The sequence below is a fragment of the Rhinolophus sinicus genome, unplaced genomic scaffold (genome assembly GCF_057876585.1).
Source record: "Rhinolophus sinicus isolate RSI-liver-muscle unplaced genomic scaffold, RSI-T2T HiC_scaffold_19, whole genome shotgun sequence".
Taxonomy (NCBI): Eukaryota; Metazoa; Chordata; class Mammalia; order Chiroptera; family Rhinolophidae; genus Rhinolophus; species Rhinolophus sinicus.
The window spans coordinates 1-16,162 of record NW_028290710.1 but is presented as its reverse complement, the minus strand read 5'-3'; the positions used below and the strand labels follow the sequence as shown (position 1 = coordinate 16,162).

The following is a 16,162-nucleotide window of genomic DNA, read 5'->3' as shown; positions in this document are numbered from 1 at the left end:
AAATTGCAGAGGGGCGCGGACTGCAGTGGGCCGGCTTGGTGGGTCTGTTGGTTGGCAGAGAATCGGCCGGCAGGTTGGGGATCGGGCGGCTCCGGCTTGCCGTGTCTCCAAGCCAGCTGCCCGTGAGACATGGTGCTATGAGCCCCCTATCCGTGGCTCTGTTGGTGTTCCTTCTTGGCCTCGCCAAATCCTGGGTTCTTGTGCGGGCAGAGGGACTAGAGTCCCCGCAGGACAGGGACCGACAGACAGAACGGGGGGACAGGGGGACCGGGGGACGGGAGGACCGGGGGACAGGGGACCGGGAGACGGGTGTAAGGGGGGGACAGGGAGAACGGTGGGACTGTAGGAACCCGGGGCGGGGGTACCGGGGGACGGGGTACCAGGAGATGGGGGAAGGGGGGCAGGGGGACAGGGAGACCGTTGGAACTGGGAGAACCGGGGGACGGGGGGTCTGGGAGACGGGGGCATGTGGGACGGGGGGAAGGGGTGACCGGAAGATGGGGGGACCGGAGTACGAGAGGGCCGGGGGGACGGGGGGACTGGGGGATGGGGGGACAAGGGGACCGGGGGACCGGGGGGACAGGGGGACTGGGTACTGGGAGACAGTGGGACCAGGGGACGGGGGGACCGGGAGATGGGGGGACACGGTACCAGGGGAAAGGGAGACCGGGGAATTGGGGGACAGGGAGACTGGGGGACTGGGGGATTGGGGGAATGAGAGGACGGTGGGACTGGCGGACGGTGGGACGGAGGGACCAGGAGACCGGTGGATGGAGGGACAGGAGTACGAGGGTACTGGGGGACGAGGGACATGGGGAGGGGGGGACCGGGAAACGGGGGAACGGGGGACCGTGAGACGGGGGGACCGGGAGATGGGGGACCTGGGGCCGGGGGGACGGGGTGACGGGGGGACCGGGAGACAGAGGGACAGGGGGACTGGAGGGTCGGGGGGACCGGGGGACGGGGGGACCGGGGGACGGGGGGACCGGGGCAACGGAGACGGGGGGGACCGGGGGAACGGCGGATGGGGGGACCAGGGGACCCGCGGACCGGGGGACCGGAGGTTGGGGGGACCGGGGGATAGGGGACCGGGCGACGGGGTGACCAGGGGCATGAATGGACTGGGGGGACGGGGGTACCAGTGGACCGGGAGATGGGGGGACCGGGGGACCGGGGACCGGGGGACGGGGGGACCGGGGGACCGGGGGTTGGGGGACTGGGGGATGAGGGGACCGGGAGATCGGGTACCGGGGAACGGGGCGACTAGGAGACGGGGGACCGCGAGACGGGGGACCGGGGACGGGGTGACCGGGAGATGGGACACCGGGAGACGGGAGACTGTGGGACGGGAGGACCGGAAGACGGGGCGAACGGAGAACTGGGGGATCGGTAGACGGGGGCCAGGGCGATGGGGGAACCGGGGGACTGGGGGACCGGGGGACCAGGGACCGGGGGTTGGGGGTCCAGGGGATGAGGGGACCGGGAGACGGGGGACCTGGGGACCGGGCGACCGGGAGACGGGGGACCGGGAGACGGGGGGATGGGTGTGCGGCCGGACCGGGAGACAGAGGGACAGGGAGATGGGGGGACCGGGGGACCGGGGAAAGGGGGTAACACTGGACGGAGGACCGGGGGAACCGGAAGACCGGGCGACCGGGAGACAGGGGACCGGGAGACTGGGGACCGGGAGACGGGGCGACCGGGGAACGGGGGGACCGGTAGAAGGGCGCCTGGGCGCCGGGGGAACCGGGGGACCGGGGGACCAGGAGACGGGGGACCGGGGAACGGGAGACCGGGGGTATGGGGGGACGGGGGGACCAGGCGAAGGAGGGACGGGGGGACGGGGAGACGTTGGGACTGGGGGACCGGGGGACAGGTGGACCGCGAGACGGAGGACCGGGAGACGGGGGAACGGGGGTCGGGGGACCCGAGGAGGGGGGGACCGGGAGACGAGGGAATGGGGGACGGGTGGACCAGGGGCGTGGGGGGACTTTGGGGACGGGGGAGCGGGGGACGGGGGATGGGGCACTGGGGGGACGGGGGCACCGGGGGACGGGTGGACTGGGAGAGGGTGGATGGGGGTACGGGGGAACAGGGGGATCAGGGGACGGGGGGAACAGGGGACGGGAGGGACCGGAATAGGGGGGATGGTGGAACGTGGGGACGGGGGACCCGGGAGACGGGGGACAGGAAGACGGGGAACCGGGGGAACGGAGACAGGGGTGACGGGGAGACGGGGGTACCGGGGGACGGGGGTACTGCGTGGGGCTGCACTGACATCAGCTGTTACCGCTTGGCCTTCAGCTGTTGCCAGTTGGCCATTGGACACCGGCAGAGCTGCGGTGGCCAAGCTAGGAAGCGCGGATGGTGGACTGCAAATTGCAGAGGGGCGCGGACTGCAGTGGGCCGGCTTGGTGGGTCTGTTGGTTGGCAGAGAATCGGCCAGCAGGTGGGGGATCGGGCGGCTCCGGCTTGCCGTGTCTCCAAGCCAGCCGCCCGTGAGACATGGTGCTATGAGCCCCCTATCCGTGGCTCTGTGGGTGTTCCTTCTTGGCCTCGCCAAATCCTGCGTTCTTGTGCGGGCAGAGGGACTAGAGTCCCCGCAGGACAGGGACAGACAGACAGAACGGGAGGAGGAGTAAGAGGGAGCGAGATGGAAATATACACGTATATGTACATGTATGTGTCTAGACATACAGAGAGACATGGACAGAGACAGAGAAAGAGGGGGCAGGCACGCGGGGAGAGAGCTCCTGAGCCAGAGCCAGAACCCAACAGGCACGTCACAGAGCCAGACAGACATGGGGTGGGGGAGGGTGGGAGGGACGCACATTCGGGCACACGGACTGGGACAGACGCACTGAGGCTGTGTTGAAGTGGTGGCTTCTCCACCGGAGTGTGGTCGTGCCCGGGGCTGGGCTCCGCCAAGGAGGCATTGCCCTGGCGTTGGCAGTCACCATTGAAGCCCCCGGGGCGGGCCGCCAGGGTCTCCGGAGGGCCAGTGGGCTCTGAGCCCCGCCCAGGGACCCGCCCGCGGGAGGAGAGTGGCAGCCCCCAGGCACCCTGGTTGTGAGGATTGTGTGCCTGCGTGCCTGCTCTTCCCTTGTGGCGGTCTCCCCTGGAGTCGATGGCGCGTGGTGTGTTGGGGTGCTGCTCCCGCCGTCCCCTGGTTTGTCCCGGCTCTTTGTGCCCTTTGTGTCGGGGACACCGTGGCCGGCGGGAAGGGAGGGCTCCTGGCTCTTGTGGGAGACGGGAGGGGACGCGCGGGGGTGTGGGGAGAGGTGCCTGCCCGCGGAGACAGAAGACTCCGGTGGGGCGGGGCGGGTGGGCGTCCCGTTTGCCCGAGGACACGCCGATCCTGTGTCTCGGGGCCCAGGGGCAGGCGCAGGGATGGGCGTCCCCTGGGCTCGGGCCGAGGTGCAAAGGACCGGCACGTCCTGGGATGGAGAGAGCCTGGTGGAAGCCTGCGCCGGCAGGCAGCCCTGGGCTTGGGCATTGGGGGTTGCGGCGGCGGCAGGGTCGGGGAGCGAGAGGGAGCCCTGCGATGGCGGTGGCGGCGGCGGCGACCTAGACGCGGCTGACTGCTGCAGGCTGACGGCCTGCCTCGGCGAAGAGCACTAAGAAGAGGGAGAGGGGGGGAGCCCTGGCCGACAGGCCTGGTGTGCGGCCGGGGATGCGAGCTTGTAGTGCTGGGCGGCTGTCCCTCCTCTGGCCAGGGGGACCTTCGGCTGGCTGGGCGGCTGCAGGGGTTGCAGAGGGGCAAGGGGCGGCAGGGATTCGGAGGGAGGCACGCCGGGGCGGCGGCGCAAAAGGAGAGGCGAGCAAAAGCCTACAGGTATTCCCAGGCGGTCTCCCATGCAAGTACTAACCAGGCCCCTCCCTGCTTAGCTCCCGAGATCAGAGGAGATCGGGCGCGTTCAGGGTGGTATGGCCGTAGACGCTGGGACCCAGCTCCCGCGCCCCAAGAGCCTGCTCCCGGCCTGTCTCGTGAGCGCCCGCCATGCAGATGAGCCGCTCCGGTGGCGAGCATCGACCCGCGGGCCGGCTCTGCCAGCACCGCGTCCCCCCCCAGTCCGGCTCCCCGCCTCTTCCTAATGCCCCTGGCGTGGGCGGCGGGCTACTCCTGGCCGACAGCGAGGCCCCTTCGCGCCACCCGGGGCTCCATGGGACACTGCCACTTCCCTGATGGTGCCAGAAGTCGTGGAACTCTGGCATCCTGGGACTCCCCGCACCCAGACCGGCATACAACCCGCCCCCCTACCGCCACCAGGTTTACCCCCAACCGCAGCCCCAAGGCTGGTGGAGGCCTGCACCAGCAGGCAACCCTGGGCCTGGGAGTTGTGGGAGGACCCCGCGGCGGCGGCGGGGGCGGCTGCGGCGGCGGCGGCGGCGGCCGCTGCTGCGGCGGCGGCGGCGGCGCCGTCGGCGGAGGCAGGGGAGGGTGGCGAGGTAGGCGATGGCAACCGCGTGGATGGCGCCAGGGCGGCGATGGCGGCGGCGACAATGGGGGCTTTGACGGTGGGCGCTGGGACACGGGGGCCGATGGCGGCGGCGGTGGCGGCGGGGGCTGGGGAGGGCGTGAGGGCGGTGCTGGCGGTGGAGGCCGGGAGAGCAGAGGCGGGAGACTGAGCGAGTATGGCATTGGTGGCGGCGGGGGCTGGGGCGGGGGCGGGGAAGATGGCGGTGCTGGAGGCGGGGAGAGCAGAGGAGGGAATTGAGGGAGTGCGGCAATGGCGGCAGCGGGGGCGGGGGAGGGCGTGAGGGCGGTGCTGGCGGTGGAGGCCGGGAGAGCAGAGGCGGGAGACTGAGGGAGTATGGCGATGGTGGCTGCGGGGGTCTGGGGCGGGGGCGGGGGAGATGGCGGTGCTGGAGGCGGGGAGAGCGGAGGAGGGAATTGAGGGAGTACGGATATGGCGGCGGCGGGGGCGGGGGTGGGGGAGAGGGCAGCACTGGTGGCGGAGATGGGGAGCGCGGTGCTGGCGGCCGAGGTGGGGAGAGCACAGGAGGGAGTTTGAGGGAGTTTGGCGGTGGCGGCGGCGGTGGCGGGGACAGGGGCGGGGGCGAGGGCAGCGCTGGCGGGGGGTGGGGGGGGGGTGTGGGGAGCCCGGTGGTGGCGGTGGCTTTGGCGCAGGCGGCGGTGGCGGCGACCGCGCGTCGGCGAAGGATTCGCGATGACGGCCTGCGGGACCGAAGAGGACTGAGAGGAGGGCGTGGGGGGGGAGCCCTGGCCCACGGGCCTGGTGTGCGGCCGGGGCTGCCAGCTTGTAGTGCCGGGCGGCTGACCCTCTGCTGGTCAGGGGGACCTGCGGCTGGCTGGGAGGCTGCAGAGGGGCAAGGGGCGGCAGGGGTTCGGAGGGAGCCACGCCGAAGCGGCGATGCAAAAGGAGACGCTAGCAAAAGCCAACAGGTATTCCCAGGCGGTCTCCCATCCAAGTACTAACCAGGACAGACCCTGCTTCGCTTCCGAGATCAGACGAGATCTGCTGCGTTCAGGGTGTTATGGCCTTAGGCACTGGGACCCGGCTCCCGGCACTCCAAGAGCCTGCTCCCGACTTGCCTCCTGAGCGCACGCGCCATGCTGCTGGGCCGCTCGGGTGGCGAGCATGTCTGCCCGCGTGCCTCCCGCCCGCTCCCCGCCTCCTCCGGTCGCCACTGGTGTGGGCGACGGGCTACTCCTGGCCCGCAGCGAGGCCCCTTCGCGCCCCCCAGTGGCTCCACAGGCCTCTGTCACTTCCCTGACTGTGACATATGTCTGGGCGCCCTGGCATCCTGGGACTCCCCACGCCCGGAATGGCTTTTACCACGCCCCCCTACCCCAACCCCTCTCATCCCCCCCCCCAGCCCCACAACCGCACACCCCCCTTGCTGCTGTGCTGTCCCCACCACTCAGGGCCACCGAGGGGGTCGCAGGGTCCTCTCAGTCCCCTCCACCCTAGGGACGTGCAACCCAGACCCTGGCCTTGGCCGGCCCCACCCACTGGCCCAAAGCCAGGGAGAGCCACCCGCGACCAGGGGGCAGCACCTCCAGACTGCCACCACCCTTCGTCACACAGCCTTCTGTCTGGGCCCTCGCCCCTCATCAGCGACCGGCGTCCCGCCCGATCACTGGTCACTTCACTGGCTACACATCACCTCTCCTGACCCAGGGTGTTGAGAGAGAGGATGAGAGAAGGCCAGAGACGGAGCAAGAGGTAGGCGGAGAGAGACAGACGGGGACTGTGGGGACAGACTTGCAGAGAGCACTTTCCAGGCTCTGGGCCTCGCGTGGAGGGGTGCTGCGTGGGGGCTGCACGGACATCAGCTGTTACCGCTTGGCCATCAGCTGTTGCCAGTTGGCCATTGGCCACTGGCAGAGCTGCGGTGGCCAAGCTAGGAAGCGCGGATGGTGGACTGCAAATTGCAGAGGGGCGCGGACTGCAGTGGGCCGGCTTGGTGGGTCTGTTGGTTGGCAGAGAATCGGCCGGCAGGTTGGGGATCGGGCGGCTCCGGCTTGCCGTGTCTCCAAGCCAGCTGCCCGTGAGACATGGTGCTATGAGCCCCCTATCCGTGGCTCTGTTGGTGTTCCTTCTTGGCCTCGCCAAATCCTGGGTTCTTGTGCGGGCAGAGGGACTAGAGTCCCCGCAGGACAGGGACCGACAGACAGAACGGGGGGACAGGGGGACCGGGGGACGGGAGGACCGGGGGACAGGGGACCGGGAGACGGGTGTAAGGGGGGGACAGGGAGAACGGTGGGACTGTAGGAACCCGGGGCGGGGGTACCGGGGGACGGGGTACCAGGAGATGGGGGAAGGGGGGCAGGGGGACAGGGAGACCGTTGGAACTGGGAGAACCGGGGGACGGGGGGTCTGGGAGACGGGGGCATGTGGGACGGGGGGAAGGGGTGACCGGAAGATGGGGGGACCGGAGTACGAGAGGGCCGGGGGGACGGGGGGACTGGGGGATGGGGGGACAAGGGGACCGGGGGACCGGGGGGACAGGGGGACTGGGTACTGGGAGACAGTGGGACCAGGGGACGGGGGGACCGGGAGATGGGGGGACACGGTACCAGGGGAAAGGGAGACCGGGGAATTGGGGGACAGGGAGACTGGGGGACTGGGGGATTGGGGGAATGAGAGGACGGTGGGACTGGCGGACGGTGGGACGGAGGGACCAGGAGACCGGTGGATGGAGGGACAGGAGTACGAGGGTACTGGGGGACGAGGGACATGGGGAGGGGGGGACCGGGAAACGGGGGAACGGGGGACCGTGAGACGGGGGGACCGGGAGATGGGGGACCTGGGGCCGGGGGGACGGGGTGACGGGGGGACCGGGAGACAGAGGGACAGGGGGACTGGAGGGTCGGGGGGACCGGGGGACGGGGGGACCGGGGGACGGGGGGACCGGGGCAACGGAGACGGGGGGGACCGGGGGAACGGCGGATGGGGGGACCAGGGGACCCGCGGACCGGGGGACCGGAGGTTGGGGGGACCGGGGGATAGGGGACCGGGCGACGGGGTGACCAGGGGCATGAATGGACTGGGGGGACGGGGGTACCAGTGGACCGGGAGATGGGGGGACCGGGGGACCGGGGACCGGGGGACGGGGGGACCGGGGGACCGGGGGTTGGGGGACTGGGGGATGAGGGGACCGGGAGATCGGGTACCGGGGAACGGGGCGACTAGGAGACGGGGGACCGCGAGACGGGGGACCGGGGACGGGGTGACCGGGAGATGGGACACCGGGAGACGGGAGACTGTGGGACGGGAGGACCGGAAGACGGGGCGAACGGAGAACTGGGGGATCGGTAGACGGGGGCCAGGGCGATGGGGGAACCGGGGGACTGGGGGACCGGGGGACCAGGGACCGGGGGTTGGGGGTCCAGGGGATGAGGGGACCGGGAGACGGGGGACCTGGGGACCGGGCGACCGGGAGACGGGGGACCGGGAGACGGGGGGATGGGTGTGCGGCCGGACCGGGAGACAGAGGGACAGGGAGATGGGGGGACCGGGGGACCGGGGAAAGGGGGTAACACTGGACGGAGGACCGGGGGAACCGGAAGACCGGGCGACCGGGAGACAGGGGACCGGGAGACTGGGGACCGGGAGACGGGGCGACCGGGGAACGGGGGGACCGGTAGAAGGGCGCCTGGGCGCCGGGGGAACCGGGGGACCGGGGGACCAGGAGACGGGGGACCGGGGAACGGGAGACCGGGGGTATGGGGGGACGGGGGGACCAGGCGAAGGAGGGACGGGGGGACGGGGAGACGTTGGGACTGGGGGACCGGGGGACAGGTGGACCGCGAGACGGAGGACCGGGAGACGGGGGAACGGGGGTCGGGGGACCCGAGGAGGGGGGGACCGGGAGACGAGGGAATGGGGGACGGGTGGACCAGGGGCGTGGGGGGACTTTGGGGACGGGGGAGCGGGGGACGGGGGATGGGGCACTGGGGGGACGGGGGCACCGGGGGACGGGTGGACTGGGAGAGGGTGGATGGGGGTACGGGGGAACAGGGGGATCAGGGGACGGGGGGAACAGGGGACGGGGGGGACCGGAATAGGGGGGATGGTGGAACGTGGGGACGGGGGACCCGGGAGACGGGGGACAGGAAGACGGGGAACCGGGGGAACGGAGACAGGGGTGACGGGGAGACGGGGGTACCGGGGGACGGGGGTACTGCGTGGGGCTGCACTGACATCAGCTGTTACCGCTTGGCCTTCAGCTGTTGCCAGTTGGCCATTGGACACCGGCAGAGCTGCGGTGGCCAAGCTAGGAAGCGCGGATGGTGGACTGCAAATTGCAGAGGGGCGCGGACTGCAGTGGGCCGGCTTGGTGGGTCTGTTGGTTGGCAGAGAATCGGCCAGCAGGTGGGGGATCGGGCGGCTCCGGCTTGCCGTGTCTCCAAGCCAGCCGCCCGTGAGACATGGTGCTATGAGCCCCCTATCCGTGGCTCTGTGGGTGTTCCTTCTTGGCCTCGCCAAATCCTGCGTTCTTGTGCGGGCAGAGGGACTAGAGTCCCCGCAGGACAGGGACAGACAGACAGAACGGGAGGAGGAGTAAGAGGGAGCGAGATGGAAATATACACGTATATGTACATGTATGTGTCTAGACATACAGAGAGACATGGACAGAGACAGAGAAAGAGGGGGCAGGCACGCGGGGAGAGAGCTCCTGAGCCAGAGCCAGAACCCAACAGGCACGTCACAGAGCCAGACAGACATGGGGTGGGGGAGGGTGGGAGGGACGCACATTCGGGCACACGGACTGGGACAGACGCACTGAGGCTGTGTTGAAGTGGTGGCTTCTCCACCGGAGTGTGGTCGTGCCCGGGGCTGGGCTCCGCCAAGGAGGCATTGCCCTGGCGTTGGCAGTCACCATTGAAGCCCCCGGGGCGGGCCGCCAGGGTCTCCGGAGGGCCAGTGGGCTCTGAGCCCCGCCCAGGGACCCGCCCGCGGGAGGAGAGTGGCAGCCCCCAGGCACCCTGGTTGTGAGGATTGTGTGCCTGCGTGCCTGCTCTTCCCTTGTGGCGGTCTCCCCTGGAGTCGATGGCGCGTGGTGTGTTGGGGTGCTGCTCCCGCCGTCCCCTGGTTTGTCCCGGCTCTTTGTGCCCTTTGTGTCGGGGACACCGTGGCCGGCGGGAAGGGAGGGCTCCTGGCTCTTGTGGGAGACGGGAGGGGACGCGCGGGGGTGTGGGGAGAGGTGCCTGCCCGCGGAGACAGAAGACTCCGGTGGGGCGGGGCGGGTGGGCGTCCCGTTTGCCCGAGGACACGCCGATCCTGTGTCTCGGGGCCCAGGGGCAGGCGCAGGGATGGGCGTCCCCTGGGCTCGGGCCGAGGTGCAAAGGACCGGCACGTCCTGGGATGGAGAGAGCCTGGTGGAAGCCTGCGCCGGCAGGCAGCCCTGGGCTTGGGCGTTGGGGGTTGCGGCGGCGGCAGGGTCGGGGAGCGAGAGGGAGCCCTGCGATGGCGGTGGCGGCGGCGGCGACCTAGACGCGGCTGACTGCTGCAGGCTGACGGCCTGCCTCGGCGAAGAGCACTAAGAAGAGGGAGAGGGGGGGAGCCCTGGCCGACAGGCCTGGTGTGCGGCCGGGGATGCGAGCTTGTAGTGCTGGGCGGCTGTCCCTCCTCTGGCCAGGGGGACCTTCGGCTGGCTGGGCGGCTGCAGGGGTTGCAGAGGGGCAAGGGGCGGCAGGGATTCGGAGGGAGGCACGCCGGGGCGGCGGCGCAAAAGGAGAGGCGAGCAAAAGCCTACAGGTATTCCCAGGCGGTCTCCCATGCAAGTACTAACCAGGCCCCTCCCTGCTTAGCTCCCGAGATCAGAGGAGATCGGGCGCGTTCAGGGTGGTATGGCCGTAGACGCTGGGACCCGGCTCCCGCGCCCCAAGAGCCTGCTCCCGGCCTGTCTCGTGAGCGCCCGCCATGCAGATGAGCCGCTCCGGTGGCGAGCATCGACCCGCGGGCCGGCTCTGCCAGCACCGCGTCCCCCCCCAGTCCGGCTCCCCGCCTCTTCCTAATGCCCCTGGCGTGGGCGGCGGGCTACTCCTGGCCGACAGCGAGGCCCCTTCGCGCCACCCGGGGCTCCATGGGACACTGCCACTTCCCTGATGGTGCCAGAAGTCGTGGAACTCTGGCATCCTGGGACTCCCCGCACCCAGACCGGCATACAACCCGCCCCCCTACCGCCACCAGGTTTACCCCCAACCGCAGCCCCAAGGCTGGTGGAGGCCTGCACCAGCAGGCAACCCTGGGCCTGGGAGTTGTGGGAGGACCCCGCGGCGGCGGCGGGGGCGGCTGCGGCGGCGGCGGCGGCGGCCGCTGCTGCGGCGGCGGCGGCGGCGCCGTCGGCGGAGGCAGGGGAGGGTGGCGAGGTAGGCGATGGCAACCGCGTGGATGGCGCCAGGGCGGCGATGGCGGCGGCGACAATGGGGGCTTTGACGGTGGGCGCTGGGACACGGGGGCCGATGGCGGCGGCGGTGGCGGCGGGGGCTGGGGAGGGCGTGAGGGCGGTGCTGGCGGCGGAGGCCGGGAGAGCAGAGGCGGGAGACTGAGCGAGTATGGCATTGGTGGCGGCGGGGGCTGGGGCGGGGGCGGGGAAGATGGCGGTGCTGGAGGCGGGGAGAGCAGAGGAGGGAATTGAGGGAGTGCGGCAATGGCGGCAGCGGGGGCGGGGGAGGGCGTGAGGGCGGTGCTGGCGGCGGAGGCCGGGAGAGCAGAGGCGGGAGACTGAGGGAGTATGGCGATGGTGGCTGCGGGGGTCTGGGGCGGGGGCGGGGGAGATGGCGGTGCTGGAGGCGGGGAGAGCGGAGGAGGGAATTGAGGGAGTACGGATATGGCGGCGGCGGGGGCGGGGGTGGGGGAGAGGGCAGCACTGGTGGCGGAGATGGGGAGCGCGGTGCTGGCGGCCGAGGTGGGGAGAGCACAGGAGGGAGTTTGAGGGAGTTTGGCGGTGGCGGCGGCGGTGGCGGGGACAGGGGCGGGGGCGAGGGCAGCGCTGGCGGGGGGTGGGGGGGGGGTGTGGGGAGCCCGGTGGTGGCGGTGGCTTTGGCGCAGGCGGCGGTGGCGGCGACCGCGCGTCGGCGAAGGATTCGCGATGACGGCCTGCGGGACCGAAGAGGACTGAGAGGAGGGCGTGGGGGGGGAGCCCTGGCCCACGGGCCTGGTGTGCGGCCGGGGCTGCCAGCTTGTAGTGCCGGGCGGCTGACCCTCTGCTGGTCAGGGGGACCTGCGGCTGGCTGGGAGGCTGCAGAGGGGCAAGGGGCGGCAGGGGTTCGGAGGGAGCCACGCCGAAGCGGCGATGCAAAAGGAGACGCTAGCAAAAGCCAACAGGTATTCCCAGGCGGTCTCCCATCCAAGTACTAACCAGGACAGACCCTGCTTCGCTTCCGAGATCAGACGAGATCTGCTGCGTTCAGGGTGTTATGGCCTTAGGCACTGGGACCCGGCTCCCGGCACTCCAAGAGCCTGCTCCCGACTTGCCTCCTGAGCGCACGCGCCATGCTGCTGGGCCGCTCGGGTGGCGAGCATGTCTGCCCGCGTGCCTCCCGCCCGCTCCCCGCCTCCTCCGGTCGCCACTGGTGTGGGCGACGGGCTACTCCTGGCCCGCAGCGAGGCCCCTTCGCGCCCCCCAGTGGCTCCACAGGCCTCTGTCACTTCCCTGACTGTGACATATGTCTGGGCGCCCTGGCATCCTGGGACTCCCCACGCCCGGAATGGCTTTTACCACGCCCCCCTACCCCAACCCCTCTCATCCCCCCCCCCAGCCCCACAACCGCACACCCCCCTTGCTGCTGTGCTGTCCCCACCACTCAGGGCCACCGAGGGGGTCGCAGGGTCCTCTCAGTCCCCTCCACCCTAGGGACGTGCAACCCAGACCCTGGCCTTGGCCGGCCCCACCCACTGGCCCAAAGCCAGGGAGAGCCACCCGCGACCAGGGGGCAGCACCTCCAGACTGCCACCACCCTTCGTCACACAGCCTTCTGTCTGGGCCCTCGCCCCTCATCAGCGACCGGCGTCCCGCCCGATCACTGGTCACTTCACTGGCTACACATCACCTCTCCTGACCCAGGGTGTTGAGAGAGAGGATGAGAGAAGGCCAGAGACGGAGCAAGAGGTAGGCGGAGAGAGACAGACGGGGACTGTGGGGACAGACTTGCAGAGAGCACTTTCCAGGCTCTGGGCCTCGCGTGGAGGGGTGCTGCGTGGGGGCTGCACGGACATCAGCTGTTACCGCTTGGCCATCAGCTGTTGCCAGTTGGCCATTGGCCACTGGCAGAGCTGCGGTGGCCAAGCTAGGAAGCGCGGATGGTGGACTGCAAATTGCAGAGGGGCGCGGACTGCAGTGGGCCGGCTTGGTGGGTCTGTTGGTTGGCAGAGAATCGGCCGGCAGGTTGGGGATCGGGCGGCTCCGGCTTGCCGTGTCTCCAAGCCAGCTGCCCGTGAGACATGGTGCTATGAGCCCCCTATCCGTGGCTCTGTTGGTGTTCCTTCTTGGCCTCGCCAAATCCTGGGTTCTTGTGCGGGCAGAGGGACTAGAGTCCCCGCAGGACAGGGACCGACAGACAGAACGGGGGGACAGGGGGACCGGGGGACGGGAGGACCGGGGGGACAGGGGACCGGGAGACGGGTGTAAGGGGGGGACAGGGAGAACGGTGGGACTGTAGGAACCCGGGGCGGGGGGTACCGGGGGACGGGGTACCAGGAGATGGGGGAAGGGGGGCAGGGGGACAGGGAGACCGTTGGAACTGGGAGAACCGGGGGACGGGGGTCTGGGAGACGGGGGCATGTGGGACGGGGGGAAGGGGTGACCGGAAGATGGGGGGACCGGAGTACGAGAGGGCCGGGGGGACGGGGGGACTGGGGGATGGGGGGACAAGGGGACCGGGGGACCGGGGGGACAGGGGGACTGGGTACTGGGAGACAGTGGGACCAGGGGACGGGGGGACCGGGAGATGGGGGGACACGGTACCAGGGAAAGGGAGACCGGGGAATTGGGGGACAGGGAGACTGGGGGACTGGGGGATTGGGGGAATGAGAGGACGGTGGGACTGGCGGACGGTGGGACGGAGGGACCAGGAGACCGGTGGATGGAGGGACAGGAGTACGAGGGTACTGGGGGACGAGGGACATGGGGAGGGGGGGACCGGGAAACGGGGGAACGGGGGACCGTGAGACGGGGGGACCGGGAGATGGGGGACCTGGGGCCGGGGGGACGGGGTGACGGGGGGACCGGGAGACAGAGGGACAGGGGGACTGGAGGGTCGGGGGGACCGGGGGACGGGGGACCGGGGGACGGGGGGACCGGGGCAACGGAGACGGGGGGGACCGGGGGAACGGCGGATGGGGGGACCAGGGGACCCGCGGACCGGGGGACCGGAGGTTGGGGGGACCGGGGGATAGGGGACCGGGCGACGGGGTGACCAGGGGCATGAATGGACTGGGGGGACGGGGGTACCAGTGGACCGGGAGATGGGGGGACCGGGGGACCGGGGACCGGGGGACGGGGGGACCGGGGGACCGGGGGTTGGGGGACTGGGGGATGAGGGGACCGGGAGATCGGGTACCGGGGAACGGGGCGACTAGGAGACGGGGGACCGCGAGACGGGGGACCGGGGACGGGGTGACCGGGAGATGGGACACCGGGAGACGGGAGACTGTGGGACGGGAGGACCGGAAGACGGGGCGAACGGAGAACTGGGGGATCGGTAGACGGGGGCCAGGGCGATGGGGGAACCGGGGGACTGGGGGACCGGGGGACCAGGGACCGGGGGTTGGGGGTCCAGGGGATGAGGGGACCGGGAGACGGGGGACCTGGGGACCGGGCGACCGGGAGACGGGGGACCGGGAGACGGGGGGATGGGTGTGCGGCCGGACCGGGAGACAGAGGGACAGGGAGATGGGGGGACCGGGGGACCGGGGAAAGGGGGGTAACACTGGACGGAGGACCGGGGGAACCGGAAGACCGGGCGACCGGGAGACAGGGGACCGGGAGACTGGGGACCGGGAGACGGGGCGACCGGGGAACGGGGGGACCGGTAGAAGGGCGCCTGGGCGCCGGGGGAACCGGGGGACCGGGGGACCAGGAGACGGGGGACCGGGGAACGGGAGACCGGGGGTATGGGGGGACGGGGGGACCAGGCGAAGGAGGGACGGGGGGACGGGGAGACGTTGGGACTGGGGGACCGGGGGACAGGTGGACCGCGAGACGGAGGACCGGGAGACGGGGGAACGGGGGTCGGGGGACCCGAGGAGGGGGGGACCGGGAGACGAGGGAATGGGGGACGGGTGGACCAGGGGCGTGGGGGGACTTTGGGGACGGGGGAGCGGGGGACGGGGGATGGGGCACTGGGGGGACGGGGGCACCGGGGGACGGGTGGACTGGGAGAGGGTGGATGGGGGTACGGGGGAACAGGGGGATCAGGGGACGGGGGGAACAGGGGACGGGGGGGACCGGAATAGGGGGGATGGTGGAACGTGGGGACGGGGGACCCGGGAGACGGGGGACAGGAAGACGGGGAACCGGGGGAACGGAGACAGGGGTGACGGGGAGACGGGGGTACCGGGGGACGGGGGTACTGCGTGGGGCTGCACTGACATCAGCTGTTACCGCTTGGCCTTCAGCTGTTGCCAGTTGGCCATTGGACACCGGCAGAGCTGCGGTGGCCAAGCTAGGAAGCGCGGATGGTGGACTGCAAATTGCAGAGGGGCGCGGACTGCAGTGGGCCGGCTTGGTGGGTCTGTTGGTTGGCAGAGAATCGGCCAGCAGGTGGGGGATCGGGCGGCTCCGGCTTGCCGTGTCTCCAAGCCAGCCGCCCGTGAGACATGGTGCTATGAGCCCCCTATCCGTGGCTCTGTGGGTGTTCCTTCTTGGCCTCGCCAAATCCTGCGTTCTTGTGCGGGCAGAGGGACTAGAGTCCCCGCAGGACAGGGACAGACAGACAGAACGGGAGGAGGAGTAAGAGGGAGCGAGATGGAAATATACACGTATATGTACATGTATGTGTCTAGACATACAGAGAGACATGGACAGAGACAGAGAAAGAGGGGGCAGGCACGCGGGGAGAGAGCTCCTGAGCCAGAGCCAGAACCCAACAGGCACGTCACAGAGCCAGACAGACATGGGGTGGGGGAGGGTGGGAGGGACGCACATTCGGGCACACGGACTGGGACAGACGCACTGAGGCTGTGTTGAAGTGGTGGCTTCTCCACCGGAGTGTGGTCGTGCCCGGGGCTGGGCTCCGCCAAGGAGGCATTGCCCTGGCGTTGGCAGTCACCATTGAAGCCCCCGGGGCGGGCCGCCAGGGTCTCCGGAGGGCCAGTGGGCTCTGAGCCCCGCCCAGGGACCCGCCCGCGGGAGGAGAGTGGCAGCCCCCAGGCACCCTGGTTGTGAGGATTGTGTGCCTGCGTGCCTGCTCTTCCCTTGTGGCGGTCTCCCCTGGAGTCGATGGCGCGTGGTGTGTTGGGGTGCTGCTCCCGCCGTCCCCTGGTTTGTCCCGGCTCTTTGTGCCCTTTGTGTCGGGGACAGCGTGGCCGGCGGGAAGGGAGGGCTCCTGGCTCTTGTGGGAGACGGGAGGGGACGCGCGGGGGTGTGGGGAGAGGTGCCTGCCCGCGGAGACAGAAGACTCCGGTGGGGCGGGGCGGGTGGGCGTCCCGTTTGCCCGAGGACACGCCGATCCTTGAGCCAGGGACGC

General features: G+C 70.9%; 2 pseudogenes; both read right to left on the bottom strand.

Moving 5' to 3' along the window:
• Positions 1-3,819: 3,819 nt before the first annotated feature.
• Positions 3,820-3,939, bottom strand: LOC148754354 (5S ribosomal RNA; annotated as a pseudogene).
• Positions 3,940-10,213: 6,274 nt separating this feature from the next.
• On the bottom strand, positions 10,214-10,333 carry LOC148754353 (5S ribosomal RNA; annotated as a pseudogene).
• Positions 10,334-16,162: the final 5,829 nt, after the last annotated feature.